Here is an 18,235-nt window from a genome sequence, read left to right on the forward strand (position 1 = left end):
ATTCAGAGTATAAATTAAGTCCAAACTGGATAAATAATATATGAATTTTGCATTTGAGATGAAAAACAGTCTTTCTTTGTAAATATGTTTAACCCAGAACTCATCAAATGGTTTCACCTGGTATACAATAAAATAAAAAAATATCTTTAAAAAATCTCAATAAATCAAATAATCATGTGATTAATTGATTATTGCAACATACATACAGATAAATATCATACAATTATCAGGATTTTAGGCAGTAAAGTGCATAAAATGCTGATATTGCATTTTAGGCAGTAAAATTTGTATGTTCTTATTAAAAAGTAATTGAATTATTTGCTTGCATTTTAAAAAAGGCTTATGTAAATGAAAAATCCACAGAAAGTACCAATATTTAACATTTTATTTAATTGATAGAATAATTAGTTCATGCATGCCCTGTGACAGTGTCCCACAGCGCCCCCTATAGGTTCTCAAACCAGAGGTTCACATTAAACTCATCCAAACACTAGACGTTTCTCTCTGCGTGGAATAGATTCACTGAATATCTGAGAAGCGTCTATTGTTCTGTCTGTAATCCCATTTCCTCCTTTAAATTATAGCCGCCAGTTTCCCTTTCCTCCGCCACAGAGCCCAGCGCTGATGACTTAATTGTTTTCTCAGCGGTTCGGAGCGGCCGGGCCCGATCGGCCCCTGGGAACCCGCCGTGGGGCCAGGAATCCGGTGACACAGCGACTGTGACTGTGTGAAAGTCCAGCAGTAAACGCCTCCATGCGTGTCTCTGCGTGTGTTCACAGGCATTAAACCGAATGTGTGGGAAGCCGGCAGAGAGGTTTTCCTCTTCGTTTACTCAACAGCGCCGATTACCAGCCGCGGAAATGCTAATGGCTGTTTTGATAGCCGGCTGAAGCATTTGTTTAACTACATAATCCATGTCTGACCTGCAGAGCAGCGAGCTTGAACATCTAAAATATGAGCTGTAGGGTGTGGGGGGTGTACTAACTTTCTAGTGGTACTTTCACCAACTCTCCTCAAAGTGTTGATGGATTTAAATCACCAAGCACCTCTGCACCTGATTTATGAGACCGAACACTTCAGAGAGACAAAACAAAACATATTCACAGGGAAAAAGCCACTTTGGAATCTGCTACATAAATACTAGTCCTGTCACAAGAACAAATTTTCCTGGACGATAAATTGTCGCAGAAGTTATTGCGATAAACAATATTATTTGTTTTCAAGTAATATAATGGCATAATAATGCAAGAACACATTCTCAAAGTTCAATGAACTTTAAATCGAACATTTAACACTGGAACTGGAAGACAATGCCAAAGAAAATGTATTGTTTTTATTTTATATGAGGCAACCTTTTTTTGCCCTGAAAGGCAACTTTTAGGTATATAATTATTAAAACTGTAACAATTCTTCAAATGATTTGAGTATCTCGACTATTAAATTTTTCAAACACTATCATGTTATTATGTAATAATTATATTGTAATTATATTATACAAACATGATAATTATATTGCATTAACGTGATAGTTATATTGTATAAACATGATTATTTTATACAATATGCATCACGTTTATACAGCATAACTATCAGCTTTATACAATATAATTGTCACACTTATACAACATAATTATTACCTTTACACAATATAATTATCACGTTTATACAATATCACGTTCAACTGTGAACATTTATTTTTCTCCGTGACAGCAACACTCTTCCGTACTTCCGCAGCATCGCTTTGGCACCTAATTTTCCTTAAATTATGTTTTCATATTTAGCGCATCTGTTTCAGCCGGATGATTATTTATGTTGCGCAAGGCTCCCACTTCCGCCTATGGATTGTTGACGAATGCTAAAGTGCTAGCAGCTAGCAGCATAACGTTCAAGTTCGGTCCGGGGAGGATTTCATTGACAGATAAAAATGTCCGGAATTTTATCGTTTTTCGGGAGACCAATTAGCATCCTTAAAATGCTTGGAATACACCAGCCTTTCTCCTTGCCATCCGGTAATAAAATTAGAAAGAAGAGGAAGACGAAGCCTTTCTCCTCCAGGCGGAGCTGCTGCCTGGTGGTCGGTTCGGAGCGAATGGCGTAGGAGTGCGCGGTAGGTGCATTTATACAAGTGGAGCTGATGATTAGCGTAGCTTTACAAACGAATCGAAAAATAAATAATTTGCCAGAGGGCTGGTGTGAATACACCCTGAATCCAATCCAAATGGGACAATAACCAGTTTCTGTTCCGCGTCTTTCCATGACTTTCTGCTCTCATCTATGTCCAGCTATGACCTTCGTTTTTCTGTGCATGTGAATCGTTCCCGTTAAATGCCTGCTGCGTTCCACCATAAGGAAGTGATTTGGTCATTACACGAAGGCCGTTAGATGGCTTTGTAATGGTGTGTAGCTGGCGGCCATGTTGGGGCCCCGGCAGGGTATCAGTAATGAAACGTCAGTCTGCGCGCTGAAAGGTCACCGTGTTAACACGACGCGGCGATGAGTGACAAAACGGAGTTAATGTTGCGTTCGGAGAACACGGCTCAAACAAAGTAAACACACAGATGTGAACATGTGTGGGTGTAAGGGACGAGCCGAAAAATATATATAAAAACGAGGCAGAGGAGGAGGAGAAAGGGAGACTGAAGTCTGATTAAAAGAAAACATGTCTTCAGCTTTGAAATGAACTCCATTATTCATCATCACACAGCTGATTTTAGGAAAACAAGATTACAAGATGCTGCCTCCTGATTAGCGTGATGTGTGCGGTGATGACGAAGAAGGTTTAGCAAAGGAAATTTATTTTATTTCATTTCCATTAACGACTGTAGAAACATCTTCATAACTCTCAGTAGTCTGGTTCTGTCTGACTTTATCAGCCTCTCAAATCACTGACATTACTGCAACTCCCCTCTGTCAAACATAAACTTATTTGGTTTCCATGGAAACATCAGATTCTTGGCTAAAACCTGATAAGCAGCGATTGAGTTTGACAGATGAAAGGGACCAGAAACCTTAATCAAAAAGAGCTCTGGTAGTGCCACGAAAAAAAATTATATATTTTGTTTTTTTTTCCCTTTTTTTTGTTTTTTAACTTCTCGTTTTTTACACTGGGTTTCCTAAAAAGTACATTTCATTTGGAGTCTAGTATAATAATTTCTTTTTTATATAAGTATAATTGAAAAAAAAAAAACTACAATTGAGTATTAGAGCAATATAAATTAAAAATTAAAAAAATGTTATTATAATAATACGTTTGTACAAGAATAAAGACATGATGAAAATAAAGTCGAAATAACTCATCAATTAAGTGACAAAATTATGGGAACAAAGTCACAAAGTTACAACTAAAATGTCGTGCTAGCATAAAGTTGGAATAGTACAAGAATAAAGATATAATATTTAGAGGATAAGATCGAAATATTATGAGAATAACAGTTTGGGAATAAAATTTAAATAATACGAGAATAAAGTCGAATTAGGGTTTGAAGGATCATTACAATCCATTCCTATTTTCAGTTCTCCTTCGATGCTTTCTAGTTAGCTTTTTAGGTAGGTAGTTAAATTAACCACGAAAACCTGTCAGTTTTAAAGCTTTGAAAACAACCATCTCTAAAATCTTTTTTTAAAAAAGAAAAATTATCTAATTTAGTTTTTTTTTTTTAGCTAACATGTAGCTAAATATCTCAGATATAAATATGGTATAAATATCTGAGAAGTGTCATTATGTAGCTGTCTGTTCTTTAGCTCCTGCCATGGAGCTGCGTACAGAATGAGGTCAGAAAAGTAAAAAAAAAAAATTCTCAGTGAAATGACTCCGCAGAGTGAATCATATGCTACATTGTTCGCTCCATGTCACGAGTTAGTGGGTGTTTTTCCTGCCTGAGAGTCAGTGAAACATACAATTTAATGTCATTCTGCAGATCTGGAAGGTCAAGTGAGAAGTTAGTCAGAATGATTCATGGAGAAGATGTAAAGTCGGGCACTGATGCCATTTCAGAGCTAAAACTTTGGTTAGGAGCAGGTTGGGTGGAAACTCACAAAGAAAACTAACATATTTCAAATTTCTCTTGTGACCTCTAGAGGAACAAAAATGTCAAAAATCAGTAAAAATGGAAGCAAAAATCATTGCATAATTAGTGAAATTTGTGATATTAAAATAATTTAAAAAATATAAATTTAGTACATTATCAATACACACATCTTTTAGATTATGGAAGATAATGTGTTTATTTCACATGTTCATGTAATATTTACGTTTGTAAGCACATTTACCTTATTATATGGTAAAACATTTGACTAAATAATAAAACAAACAGTCTGCAATAAATAATGCCCCAATGTAATTCCTAACTGGAAGTCATAGTTGTTTTGAAGCAATCTGATTGGCTGTCAGGTTGTAGCTTTGCGCTACGCTGCCCCCTATGGGTTTGGCATGTTTAAAACATCGTTCAGAGGCAAATTTGTGTGGATTCATTTACACAAAAACTTTTCTGAAACTGATCCTGTTTGTATGATTGTATTTCTTTCTTTATTTATTTTTATGTCAAGGGGTTTTTTTTTTTTTTTTTATTTTTTTAATTTTAATTGAAATTTTTTGGCTTCGGCCGGGTTTTTGGGGGGGGAAAAGGTTAAATTTCCCGGATTAAGTTTTTTAAAAAAGAAGGGAAAGTCATAGTATAATGAAAGAAAGAAAGTCAGAGTATTATGAGAATATATCCATAATATTACGAGATTAAAATAATTTTATAAGATAAAGTTGTAATAACATGAGAATATAAATTAATATTAAGATTTCTTTTAAAAGTATGACTTTTTCCTCATAATATAACTTTATTTTGACATCATTCTTGTATTAAAGTCTCGTAATATGACAATATTTTTGTAATAGTATGATTTAAATCTCAACATTTATTCTCATAATTTTATTTATTTTTTTTACATTTTCTTAGCCTGACCCTGATACTGCATCATAATATCAAGACCATAAAAAGAATAATGTTCAAATATTTCACCCTTTAGATGTTCATTATTGATATATTTTGTATCCAACTATTTAATGTGTATTACCATAAATGTTGTGAATCAGTTATTGGATTATGAGCCTTTCAGTTCAAGTACAGATTAATTTATTTTTTAAATCAAGATGTCTGAAGCTCTAATGAGGGTATAATGTTTTTTATTCAGGTTTATTCAGTTAATATAATGGATTATAATGGAATAAGTTATATCTCTAACTCCGTTCTGCTTCATTGGGTTGAGCGACCTCAATCACCAAAAACACTCGGGTACGATTCAGTTTGTCTACAGACTGAAGCGGATCCCGGAACGCCACAGGAACCGGGGCATTTGTCAAACTCACAACAGAGTCTGTGAAAATAAAAAAAGTACCTCAACGCCAAACCACAGAGGTATTCCTGTCACGACCGAGTGATCAATCCAGCCGCCACGTAGGCCATTAGGAGTTTGAAAAACTGCAGATTCGGTCTGAAAAGCTGATTGCCTGCTGGAATTAGTGACATTCTTCAGTCCTAAAAATGGATTCGCCGTATTAAACCTGCAATATATGTGGTTTGCTCGGGGCTGTTGGTGTGTGAGAAGCAGCGCGGGGACCTCAGTCGGGTCGCGGCGAGATGAGAGGAATCCGTCACTGTAAATGCCAGGCGGTTCAGTGGAGCAGTAATGAGTTAATGTGAAGGTGGAGAGCAGCCATCAGTATCAGTGTGTTACACCCAGAGGAGGGTAAAGTAACAAAAATTATACTCAACTAAGAGTACAACTACTACAAAGTAGTTTTACTCAAGTAAAGGTAAAAAGTAGCCATCCAAGAAATAAGTAAGAGTAAAAAAAGTATTTGGTAAAAAGTGTACTCGAGTAATGATCAAATTATCAATCCTCTATTATTTAAAAATTACATCATCAGACGGACCAAATTATGAAGTTAAGTGGAAATTTTTGTATTTTAGGCACCAAAATGACAATAATTCATATCAGCAGCAAAACAAAATGTTTCCAAATCAGTTTCTGTCAATATGAAACTTTAACAAAAACTGCAGGCATTTTGGTTAAAATGTGTTTGTTTTGCATTCAGTGGGTAGAAAATCCAGAAATTTTATTCAAATAAGAGTAGAGATACTTCAAAATAAAATTACTCAAGTACAAGTATAAAGTACAGCGCAGTAAAATACTTCTAAAAGTAAATTTTTTTCAAAAACGTTACTCAAGTAAATCTGAGTAAATGTAACTAGTTACTACTGGATTTTGAGTGTCAAATGGCTGAACAAAAATATTAGCTATATTGTGTTTAAAACATTTTGAAAACCACCAAACATTTTCCTTCCACTTCACAACGATGGACTAGTTTCTGTTGGCCAACCACAGAAAATACCCTCAAGATGCTTTGTTTGTAACTTTTATTTTCACAGTGGTTTATGAACCAGGCTAAATTTTCTAGTCACACGATTAGCCTGACTAGCTTAGCATAGATAATTGTTTTTCAACCTTTTTTGAGCCAAGGTACATTGTTTTAATTGAAAAAATCACCAGGCACACCACCAACCAAAAATGTAAACAAGGATACTCTGTAGCCGCTTATATTACATATATAGTCATTCTTATCAAAGTGTCTTTAATAGGAATCCAATAAACACAAACATTTATTTTTATCATATTTCTTATTTCAAATTGCACTTAACATGTCCACTTCAAAAATACACCTGAACACCTGAACAGCCACAACACTGTCGTGTGACTAATTCTCTTGTTTTAATGTAAAATGCTCTGTACCTGCTGCCATCTAGTGATAATAAAATTACATGATTACGCCACTAGTCACTACTACAGCAAAGACACTCAAAGATGGCATTATTTGCCAATAATTCGTTTTCAAAAAATCTTTTAAGACCAATTACCGTATTTTCCGGACTGTGAGCGCACCATATTATAAACCGTACCTTTAATTTTTTTTAAAGCCCCCCCTCCCCCCAGAAACTTGCATATATATCAGCCGCACAAGGCTACAGACCGCTGGTATCTCTGCCGCTCTCGGTTTCCCATAAGGACCCAGCAGAGGGCTGCATCCTAATAACTGCTGGATATATTAAGGACGCAGTTCTCCGTCTCCAAATCCGGTTTTGTTCACGCTGAGTTTACGTGCAGCGGCTCTATTTCCCTCCTGTACTGCCAGATCGATACTCCTCAACTTAGAAGCTGCATCATATGAGTTTGAAAACATTTCTCCGTCGTGCCTGCTGCTAGCATGTGGTTGTTCTAAATGAAAATTAGCGCGTTCTTCTTTGATTTCCAATTTTGACTTCCAATGATTCATTTCCTGCTAGAGAGCCCCCTGGTGGTTGAAGAAAAATCCACAGAAAAACTGCATGTTCAAAGTGTAGGAAAGAAGTAGGATCTTATAGTCCAGAAAATACGGGAGGTGAAATTGGATAATTTCCACGGCAGACCTGACGATCACTCACAGTACACTAGTGTGCCGCGGCACAGTGGTTGAAAAACTCTGGCATAGATTAACTGCATACAACTCAATTTTTAAAGCCATTATGCTAACTCTATTCAACTTATCAAGTTAAAGTCAAAATTATTGAACCATTATAGAATACAAATTGTAAAAAAAGAAAATATTTAATTTTCCAGTTTTCCAGTTTATGAAGCTTTTGCTTATTTTTATCAAACATCATTGCCAAGGGGACTTGAGTTGGAAATTAGCCACTTGGCTAATTACTCCATATATGAACCCAGTGCTATATCTCAGAACTTTCAGCCAAAGATCCAACAACCCCAAATTGGTTCCTTATTCTGAATTAAAACTTTCCAATCAGATTAAAGAGAATAAAGGAAGAAAAAATGAGAAGGAGGGAAGTGGATTGGAGCTTTGGACTTTTTCTGATTCTGGGCAGAAAATCTTGTTTCATGGTGGAGTAGGGATTTTGTTCCTAAAGAAAAAGAAACTCCATCATATCGACTCCACCATCTGATTTGCTGAGGGTTTTTTTTTAAACAGTGGCAGACAATGCGTTTTTTTCAAAGCATTTGCTTTTAATTTGCAGCCTCTCAGGGCTTGTCATTTGGGCCTTCACGGGTTGATTGTATTACAGAAAGATACAGAGTAATTGACCAGATTAAAACCTCCCTCTTCTCTCATTTGATTCTCCACCAGAAACCACCGGGATGTCCATTAGGCCCTGAGATGTTGATTAGAGAGACATATCTGATGTCCTGATAGCTGATGATAGGCGAATCAGATTTTCTGTGGTTAAACGCTAGCATGATGTCACACAGGAATCACTTTGAAAAGCCAGAGAGGCAGGAATTCGATTTGTAGCGTCAGAAACATGACGGTCACGGCTGTCGGGTGATGCAGCGGTTCTGTTTGATGTTTGGCTCAAGAACATGTTGCGGACATGTTGGAAATGTCATGCTGTCTTCACAAAATAACAATAGGTTTTGATTGCTGGAGTCTGAGTCAGAGGAGAACGGCTTTATGAGCTCAGCTGTTACAGGTCTGATGGCGTTTTGCTCACAGTTTACTCTGGATTTGGCTGCCAACTTGATCCATACGGGCATAATTTGTTGTTTTTTCCTCACATCATAGTTTGATTACCTTTTGGTGTACTCTAACTTTATTTGCATTTAAAATTTTGTAGTTAAAGGTTAGGATAGCTATATGGCTTATACAAAACATGTTCATTACATGTTTTGCACAAACTCATTCTTATAATGACATTTTATCTTTTCTGGGGCATCTTGTCACTTTAATCCAAATAAACTGCTGCTGGCCCAACTCCACATTTACACTTGCATGTGAAAATGACTGCAAACAGATGGAGAATTACTGAACCATACATCTTTGAAAAGCATTAGTAGAGCCTCCAGCACAACCAGCAAGAATGCAGCAAGTGGTTTCTGGATGGTAAGTCAACAACAAAACACTTATCTTTTCCAGCAGCCATTGTACAATGTATTTTTGTGTTTTGTTTTATACATTTTATATCACTTATATTGTATTTACAGATATTTAACACTTTGGAATAGCTTATGAAGTAATAAGCAATTCTATCTTGGGGATCAATAAAGCCTATTCTATTCTATTCTATTCTATTCTATTCTATTTTATTCTATTCTATTCTATAGTAAAACCAACTGACCAAACTGTTCTGTTGGGTTGCTAGGTAACGGGCTGGGGTTGCTAGGTAACGGGGCAGTGCCTGCTGATTTGTACCATTATATTCCAAATGTTTCCAGACACCATAAAAATTTTGATTTATTGCCAAAAAATGGCTGTTTTTTTTTTAAAGCTCTTGGGGTGATTTTAGAAACAGTAGAGACCCAAATGGAAGTACAAAAAAATCCAAAATGTAAATTAAAGATTAATTAAAGCTGTCCAGGTGTACTACTCAAACACTGAACATAATTAAACACATAAAACAATATTTTTGTCCTGTACAGCAGAGTTGCGTAGAAAACTAGTTTCATGTAATCTGAGAGTAATAAACACTTTTGCGAGGAAGAGTGTGCCAACATTCCTCCTTAGTGATGTTTTTGCAAACGCAAAAGGGAGCATTTACTTTTTATATTGTTTTAGAACAGGAACTTTGTTTTTTATTAATACATTTAATTATCATTCAAAAATAACTTTTACTATCCACTCTTGTTGACTTTTTCTGTTGTTAAAACTTGTGTGATAATATGAAAAGTTTAAGTGGTTCATAAAAAGCAAAAACAGAATAAATTCATTGGGTGCAAATACTTTTTTAAAGGCGTTTGGGATGATTTTTTCCTGAAACAAAACTCAGTAGAACTGAATTGCTGCTGCAGCAAATAAATAGTAGAGAAAATTTATGTCTAAACTCCAGATTTCAACTGAGAAGCCTGCAGAAAACCCTACCCTTAGTGTGTCTGTGCCCTTGACCTTGTCCTGCGACCTTTGACCCTGACTTTAATCCTCTCAGCCCTCCTCTGAGCTTGTTGTTTCATGCCTAGTCATGCACAGTAGCAGCAGCAGCAGCAGCAGCCGCCAACAGTGAGTTCTGCCAATATTCATCCCTATTGTTTCTCATCAGAGGGACGCTGCAGCTGATATCACTCAGGAACTGAACTGGTGACACTGAGGATTATTAAAAAAATGCTTTGTGTCCCGTATTTGGTTTCTGCTGCTCAGCGTTTGTTTCAGAAAGATGCAGCCTGAGCCGTCAGCAGACAGCTTAGAGCTGCAAATCACAAGATGCTGAATAAGACGTTAGTTTCTGGTGAAAACTCATCAGTTTAAGAACAAACTTCAGCAAAACATTCAGGTTAGTACCGTTATAACTTTTATTTACAGTTTTTTTATGAATCAGACATTAGTCTACAGTGGAAATGTTCTTCAGGTGATAGAAGGCTGACTTTGTTGCTGTATTTATGTGACTGAATGTTCAGGTTTCGCTGCTACAAAATAAAACTCAACTACAGCTGCAAAAAAAATATTTTCTAAATACGCTCTAAGTAAAATATTTCATTTTATTTTATGACAGCTAACAAAATTAAATAAAAATTTCTATTTTCAGATTTTTGAAAAGGAATTCGCCTTAACAAAAGAAAGACAAGCAAATTTGTAGAATGAGTTTTTTCTAAATGAAGAAAGATAATTAACTTAGCTTTAAGCTACTTTTAAAAGCTCACTGATATTAAAAGCAGGTTTTCAGAAAAAAGTAGACATTAGTCCTCTAACACTAGAAATACTCTTCAATGTGATGGAAGGCTGACTTTGGAACTGTCTTTATGTGACTCTGAAGGTTCAGGTTCTATAGCTTCTATAGCATGTTGTTGAAGCTAGTTACTTTTCAAAGCTTGTAAATATTAAAAGCAGATTTTGCATAAGAACTTGGGAAAAAGAAAAAAAAACTCGTAAAATGACAATTTCTTATTAAATTTGCTTAATGGAAACACATCAATCTTGAAAAAACTCATGTTTTTCAATAAAAAGTTTTTCGGCTGTAGTGACATTAGTGTATTTTGTAAAACAGGAATAGAAACACTTTTTTCGTATCATGAGTCACATGATTAACAACCGGATGTCACAAACTTGGAAGCACAAAGACAACGACAGGAAGGATGATGGTGCAGTATTTATTGACTTATCATGTGAACAAATTTATTCACGTGTGATTTTTAATTCTAATCTTAATTAATAGAAACACAGCAAATGGTGAAATTATGATTTTTTTTTCAGCAATAGCAGAATATTCCCAAAGTTTATCTCACTTTTGTAATGAAAACGCAACTAATGACCATGAAATTGCACAAATTGGAATCATGAAAATAAATTTGTTCATTTGAAACACGCTTGAAAAAACTTGTTTTTAAGCCAGTAAGGATGGTTTTTAAACTGTATCAAAATTAGTTTGTTGCAAAACTCCAATGGAAATACTATATTTGCATCACACGAGTCACATGATCAACAGCCGGATGTTACTACTGGCAGAAATGACAAAGAAAACGACAACAGGAAGTGGTGGGAGGTAGAATGTTTTTAATGGCTTATTGCAAGATCAAACTTATTCACGTGTGATTTCAATTACGTTTCTTATTTACCAACAAAGTAAAGGAAGTAGTTGAAAGGCAATTGCGAAATTGTGTTGTTGTTTTCTTACGACAAAGTTTTACGCACATTTGTAGCTGTAACTCGTATATTGACATTTTTGGGTTTCAAGTTTACAATCCTTTGGTTTGCTGATTTAATTAGATTTATTAATTTTAATGCTTTTAAAAATTAAACGATCCTCCTAAAATATCAGTTAGCTGAGTTATAAAAAAATATTTATTAAAGCGTGATATTTATGGAGATATGCTTCATTTTGCTGAATTTCTCAGAGGAAAACTGTTGTGGTTAGCTGGTTTTGGTATTTAATTAGTCAAAAAAAAAACTCTTAATTTCTTTGTGTCAGTTTAAGTTTCCATTCAGCTCATCAGTTATTTCTCTGAAGGCCAGTGTGAGGCGGAGGGTGGAGTTATTGATAGCATCTGATGCAGCAGTGAAGGACGGCCTGTGTGCATGTGGAAGCATTAGTTTTAGGGATTAACCTCTGCAGTCGGAGACGCGGTGGCAGCAGCAGAATGGTTTCTAATGTGGGTGACGCCTGCTTTGCTGTACAAACACTGAAGTAAACAGGGAGCTGGATTTACAGCAAACTGTTGGTTTTACCAACTGAAGTCTCTTCCTTTGGACTTTTAATGTTCAGTATTATATTTTGTAACAGTTTACATTTCTGTTTTATTCATGAATGCCACAGTGCTGTATTTTTTCTCCATTTTTTCCACATGCTTTGGCCTGATTTTTATATATTTTCGTGGCCTTTGATGTTTTCCTCCTTCGCTGACAATCAGCATGTTCCTACACTCTGCATCCAATGAGCTTCTTGAAAGATTTAAAAATGTTTCTCTATTGTTTTGGCTCTCCTGTTGTTTCCTGTCATGATCTGCAGCCGTTCTGAAAAAAGCCATGGTTTGTTTTCTAAAGCCAGGATGTTAGAAATAAAGTCCAGCAGTGAGAGAAATATGACACCATATTAGGGCCATTCTAAAAGAAAAAAAGATGTCTACAAAAACTTGGAAATTTCTGGGCTCCAAAAGTCAAAAATGTGAGAAGAAGCTCAGAAACTTTTCGATGAACTTCCACAAAAAACGTGGACATTTTCTGAGTTTCATGCGTCAAAACATTTTGGAAAATTTGGAAAATTGATCTAAAAATTTCTGAGATTTTTCTCAGAAATTTCAGGACTCAGAAATTAATGTTTTTTTCTTTCTTTTGAGATCAAGAATTTCTGAGTTTTTGACTTCTGCATCTCCAAAGTTCCCTTTTTTTTTTTAAAATACATGAAATTAATCTCAAAATTTCTGAGTTTTTTGGCAGAAATGTCCAACCTTCGGAGCTCTGAAATTCACGTTTTCTCTGGAAAATTTTTCAAATTATTTTCAAGCTTTCTCAGTTTTTTGTTGCTCATGTATGACTTTCGCTGCTCAGAAATTCCCGATGTAAAATAAATCTCCAAATTTTTGTCCCCAGTACTCCATCATAGAGAAATATCAGCTGTTTTTCTTGCTCCTGACTGTAAAACGTTGTGTAAACACGGCGCCCGCTTTCTGACCGCTAAAGTTTTCTTTTTTCAGAGTTTTCTTCCTGCTGCTGCAGGTCTGAGCTGAAAACCGAGAGTATCTTCTTGCTCTCAGTCACATCCATGTTTGGTTTCCCACATTAGCGCTGCTGTAGCTGCTGTTATGATAACACGGCCGACCCGACCCGACCGGCCAGCCGGCCTCTTCCTCCCCTCCAGCCTTCCTTGACGGGAACCTTTGCCCCATTGTTCTGTCGCTCTCTGTTTCGCCTGCAGGATTGTTTATCTGCTCGCTTGTTTTTTTGTTTTTCTGAGCTCCAACATCGCCGTTTATTTAACCTGCCTGTCAGAATAAGCACATTCTTCTCTGCTGTAAGGTTAGTGGTCAGTCACATCTACGCTGCATGTTTGATTCCCATGCTCACTGCTGATGAACTCATATGCAGATCCTGACCTGAAATGTAAAAGAAGTTCCTCTATTTCTTAGAAAGATGACTCCAACAATGGGGAGATAAGAGGATGAACTCCCAGCATCTTTTATTCTCCGTCTCCTCTGAACCATCCGATCCGTCGGTGTTTGTGTTTACAGCCCAGATAATCCGCCTCACACTCACTTCCTTTGAATTTAAGAAGGAAAAACAACTGAGTGGCTCTTGTCACTGTTGACTGCATCAAAACAACAGGAACTGAACTGGCTTAAAACCCTTTCTGATCTAATAAAGTAATCAAAAAGGTTAGAATATGGCAGCTTGACTTGACAACAGGAGCTAAAAATGCAGAAAAACTGGACTTGCACTGCAAAAACACAACATTTTACCAAGTATTTTGGTCTAGTTTTCTGTGCAAATATACTAGTACAGGTGAAATACGACAAAAGTAACTTAAAATAACTTTTTAGCAGGATAAGAGAGTTTGTTTTATGTCAATAGTTTCTTAATTTTGATGAAAAAGTTCTTGTTCTATCGTCATATTATTTCACTTATAACATGGGAAATGTCTCATTGCTATTAAATAATCTGACAGTGAAACTTGTACTTTTTTTATCAATATTAAAGAAACATTTACGTAAAACAATCTCCTATCTTTCTAAAAATTTACTTGTAAGTTTTATCTAAAGTTTACGGACTCAATGGCAACAAAATTATTGTTTGAAAAGTTGAAAATTTGCTAGAAAGATGTGAAATTTTGAGTTTTTACTTGCAAATTTTTGACTTTTGGAGCTCAGAGATTTCAAGTTTTTTTTTTTTTTTCTTAAGAACATTTCTTAGATAATTCCCAAAATGTCTGAGTTTTTTCTTGCAAAGTTTTGACTAGTGGAGCTCAGAATTTCTCATGTTTTTTCTAAAAGAAATATATGAACTTAACCTCAAACTTTCAGAGTTTTTCTGCTGTAATTCTTTTATTTTTATTTTTCTATAAGATATGCAAAATTTATCTAAAAAAATGGGCAAACATTTACTGCTTTTTTCCATCTATATTGGCTCTAATATGCTGTCGTAACAAGATTTTGTAATTATTTTTCTTAAAGTACTTTATCTATGAATAGGTCTAAAGTAAATGCATTCAAAGTGGTAAAAAATAAGATGTATCATTTTGTGTTAAACGTGTCGTCAATTTAAAAGTGCCTTAAGAAATGAAAAACAAAACTCTCAGATATCAGAAGACAAAATAATCAAATTCACTTTAAAATTAACTAAGAACATCTGACTGCTTGGAGAAATTATGGTTTAGGCGTTTTGCACAGAAGACGCCTTAAAACACAGAATATCCAGAACATAAACAAAGCAAATCTAAATTTAATTCCTGGAGACATTTTGTTCTTTATGAGAGAAAATCAGAATGTAAAAGTGTGAATTTCAGTGTTGAAACTTCCAGCTGTGTTTATTATCTGAGGAAATCTCCCTCTCTCCTCTGTTTGTTCCCAGATCAAAATCACTAAGAAACTGTGAAGAGGTGGAATAAAAACCAAGCCGCCAGGTGCTAAAAGGCCTGAGCGCTTAAACACACAGAGGAAGAAATAATCCAAACACAGCAGCTGTCAGATCTTCATTTCACAAACAAAGCCAGCATTTAATCCGATCTTTTAGCCACAGAGCAGAGCTTAGAGTCTGGTTCCCTTCACCATACTCCTAACTTTATATAGGAAGAGAAATAAAACGGTTTTGCAGACTTTGTGCATTTTTTAACCCTGAAACTAAACCCAGAACTAGATTTGACACAGTTTGAACACTTTTAAGGAAAAATCAACCTAAATTTAATGTCTAATTGTAGAAAATTCAAATCAAGTTGAAAATCTTACCAAGTATTGGTCTAGTTTCTAGTCCAAATATCTTAGCGCACTAAGATGGACAAAACTAACTTAAAACTAACTTTTCAGCAAGATATTGCTTGTTTTAAGTCAATAATTCCTTAATATTGATGGAAAAGTTTCAGTTCATTGGCAGAATAGTTACTTTTTAACAAAACATTTTATCTGCCAGTGAAACTAAAACTGTTTTTTATCGATATTAAGGAATTATCAACTTAAAAAACGGTTCTGAATTTTGCTTAAAAGTTACTTAAATCTTATTTCAAGTGTACTATGATATTTGCACTAGAAATTAGACAAAAATACTTGGTAATATTTTATATTTTTGCCGTGTGGAACAAAGGAAGTGTTCCCTACAATGCAGAAATGCAAAAGCATTTTTGCTTAGTTTCTAGTGGAAACATCTTAGTTCAATTAAAATAAAACTAAACTACATTAAAAGTAACTTTTCAGGAAGATGCAGTAGCTTGTTTTTGGTAAATAATTTCTTTATATTGATTTTAAAGAAAAGCGTGAGACACTTTCCAGTGTTATAAGTGAAATAATCCTCCAGTATAGGCAGTTTACCTTAAAAATACAAGCAATAACTGGTAATATTTTGTGTTTCTGCAGTTAAAACAACTCTTCTTTGTGCTTACTCACTTTTCCACAAATTTCTCCCTTCATGTGGCGTCAAGCAGCTGAAGAAAACCCATCTGCTGTCTGGTTAGGACCTGACAGACCCTGAAGTCGTTTCTGCTGATGGTCTGATAGAGACCCGAAGCGTTCATTAGGAGCAGAAAGCCCCCCTCCATTAGCCGCCATTGATTTGGCTTCATCCAGCAGTGATTGCTATCGGCCAGGTGGCGTGTTAGCCCGAATCCTGGAGCCTGAGGTTCTGTTTGGTGTAACGTTAGACTAAGACGGTCCAGGTCCAGAATCAAAGGAGAGCTTAGATGTGATAACGCCGATCCGGAGTGTTGCTGCAGTTCCAACAGGTGACCTCAGATTCCTGATAAATGACTCAAATGAGCGTTTGGCCGGTCCCCTTCCGGACTACATGGACTTTTAAAGAAGTTCCTGCAGGAAGGGAGAAAGTTTAAGATTGCTTTAATCGCTTAAAGTAGATAAAGAGATGGAAAATATGACCAGGATAATGAGCGAGACGAGTTAATGGCTTGTTTCCATCAAATTGTCATGCAAAATTATGTGCAAACTTTAAAAAAGAATAAGAAGAAAATGTAAGTCATGCTGTGGAGCCCCCTGGAGGACAACAGGGGAATTTTTCAATTGCATTATCTCAAAATGAAAATTGCTTTCCTTCGAAATAGATTTTGTACAAGAGTATTACAGCCATACAAAGAAAAATAATAAAAATAAAATTACGAGAATAAACTGATACAATTATTAGAATAAAGTAATAAAATTATTATAATAAGGTTTTATGAGATAAAGCACAAATATTAAAATTAAAGCGTGCTAGAATATAGTCGCAGTATTACACAGTATTGCACAAAGGCATAATGTGAGAATAATTTCGCAGTATGATAATAAAGATGCATTGTGAGAATAAAATCATAGTTACGAGAATAAAGTCATATGAGAATAATTGTCTAGAAGAAACTTTGAAAATGTTCTGAGTTTATCAAAAAGTAAATTTTCAACTTTTGAAACTCAGAAATTTCCCCATTTTTTCTAGAATATTTCTCAGATTAATCTCAAAATTTCAGATTTTTTTGGCTGAAATTTAAACCTTTTCTATCTACATTGGCCCTGACAGACTTTTGTATTCCTATCTTTGCTTATAGAGGCTGAGAAAACCTGTTGGACGGAGGTGAAGGGGCAGAAAAGGAGAGACTGCAAATTAATAGAATAGCTCCTTCCTCCCTCCTCTTCCTCACATGACTGCATGTTCAATTAAAAGGCAGGTGGAGGAGGAGGAGGAGGAGGAAGAGTATTGATTGACACTTGGAAAATTAATCCCCGACCAATGACTCCTGGTAGGAATACGGATCCTGACAAAAGGCCGGGATCAGCGACAGGGAAGGAGTAGAGACATGGGACGGATAAAACATGGAGGATAGAGACGCCGACCTGATCCATGCTGGCAGCTTTAATCGGATTTATTTCACTTCTCAATCCTGGTTCTTCACTGAAATGTTCATAATTATTCTCCAATTAAAAGGCTTGTTCTTCTTACTTCTGTTCTCATTTCATCTTCCTCATATAATTTAAAAACATTTGCATGCTTTTAAAGATTTAAAATAGTTCCTCTTTATCAATAATAATAATAATTCTAAATGTATTTATTACTAAGTGTTTGAAAGAAATTCTGAGATTGTTTGCAGAAGATACTGTAAATAGTTTATAGGAGATATTGATAGAAAATCCATAAAATGCTGATGTTGCAAAAACACAAAATCTTACCAGTTATTAGTAAACACACCTTAGTATACGTAAAATAATACAAAACTAACACAAAACTAAATTTTCAGCTAGATTTAGGAGCTTTGTTTTAAGTCAATAACTCTTGAATGTCAATAAAAAGGTTCTGTATAGAGCGGAGCAGCGGTCACTGACGATGTGAGTGGTGTTGATAATAGTTGTATGGATGTTAATGAGCTGTTAGCTTTGAGCTGTTACCCTTGAACCATTACCCTTGAGCCGTTAGCTGTGAGTCGTTAACTTTGAGCTGCTAGGTTTGAGCTGCTTGCTTTGAACTGGTAACCTTGAATTTAGCCGTTAGCTTTTAGCCGTTTACCATGAGCTGTTAGTTTTGAGCCGTTAACCTTGAATTTAGCCGTTAGCTTTTAGCCGTTTACCATGAGCTGTTAGTTTTGAGCCGTTA

At 35.5% G+C, this 18,235-nt stretch overlaps 1 long non-coding RNA gene across 1 annotated transcript in view; it reads left to right on the top strand.

Annotated features, from left to right (window-relative positions):
* The first annotated feature begins 1,854 nt into the window (after window positions 1-1,854).
* Window positions 1,855-18,235, top strand: part of LOC107836269 (uncharacterized) — a 24,293-nt gene continuing 7,912 nt past the window's right edge. Inside the window, exons 1-3 of the long non-coding RNA XR_001662148.1 lie at window positions 1,855-2,107; window positions 9,864-10,030; window positions 10,169-10,301. This is a non-coding gene — a long non-coding RNA (uncharacterized LOC107836269). The remainder of the gene's footprint in view (window positions 2,108-9,863; window positions 10,031-10,168; window positions 10,302-18,235) is intronic.

This window comes from Poecilia formosa, unplaced genomic scaffold (assembly GCF_000485575.1).
Source record: "Poecilia formosa unplaced genomic scaffold, Poecilia_formosa-5.1.2 Scaffold47, whole genome shotgun sequence".
Lineage (NCBI taxonomy): Eukaryota > Metazoa > Chordata > Actinopteri > Cyprinodontiformes > Poeciliidae > Poecilia > Poecilia formosa.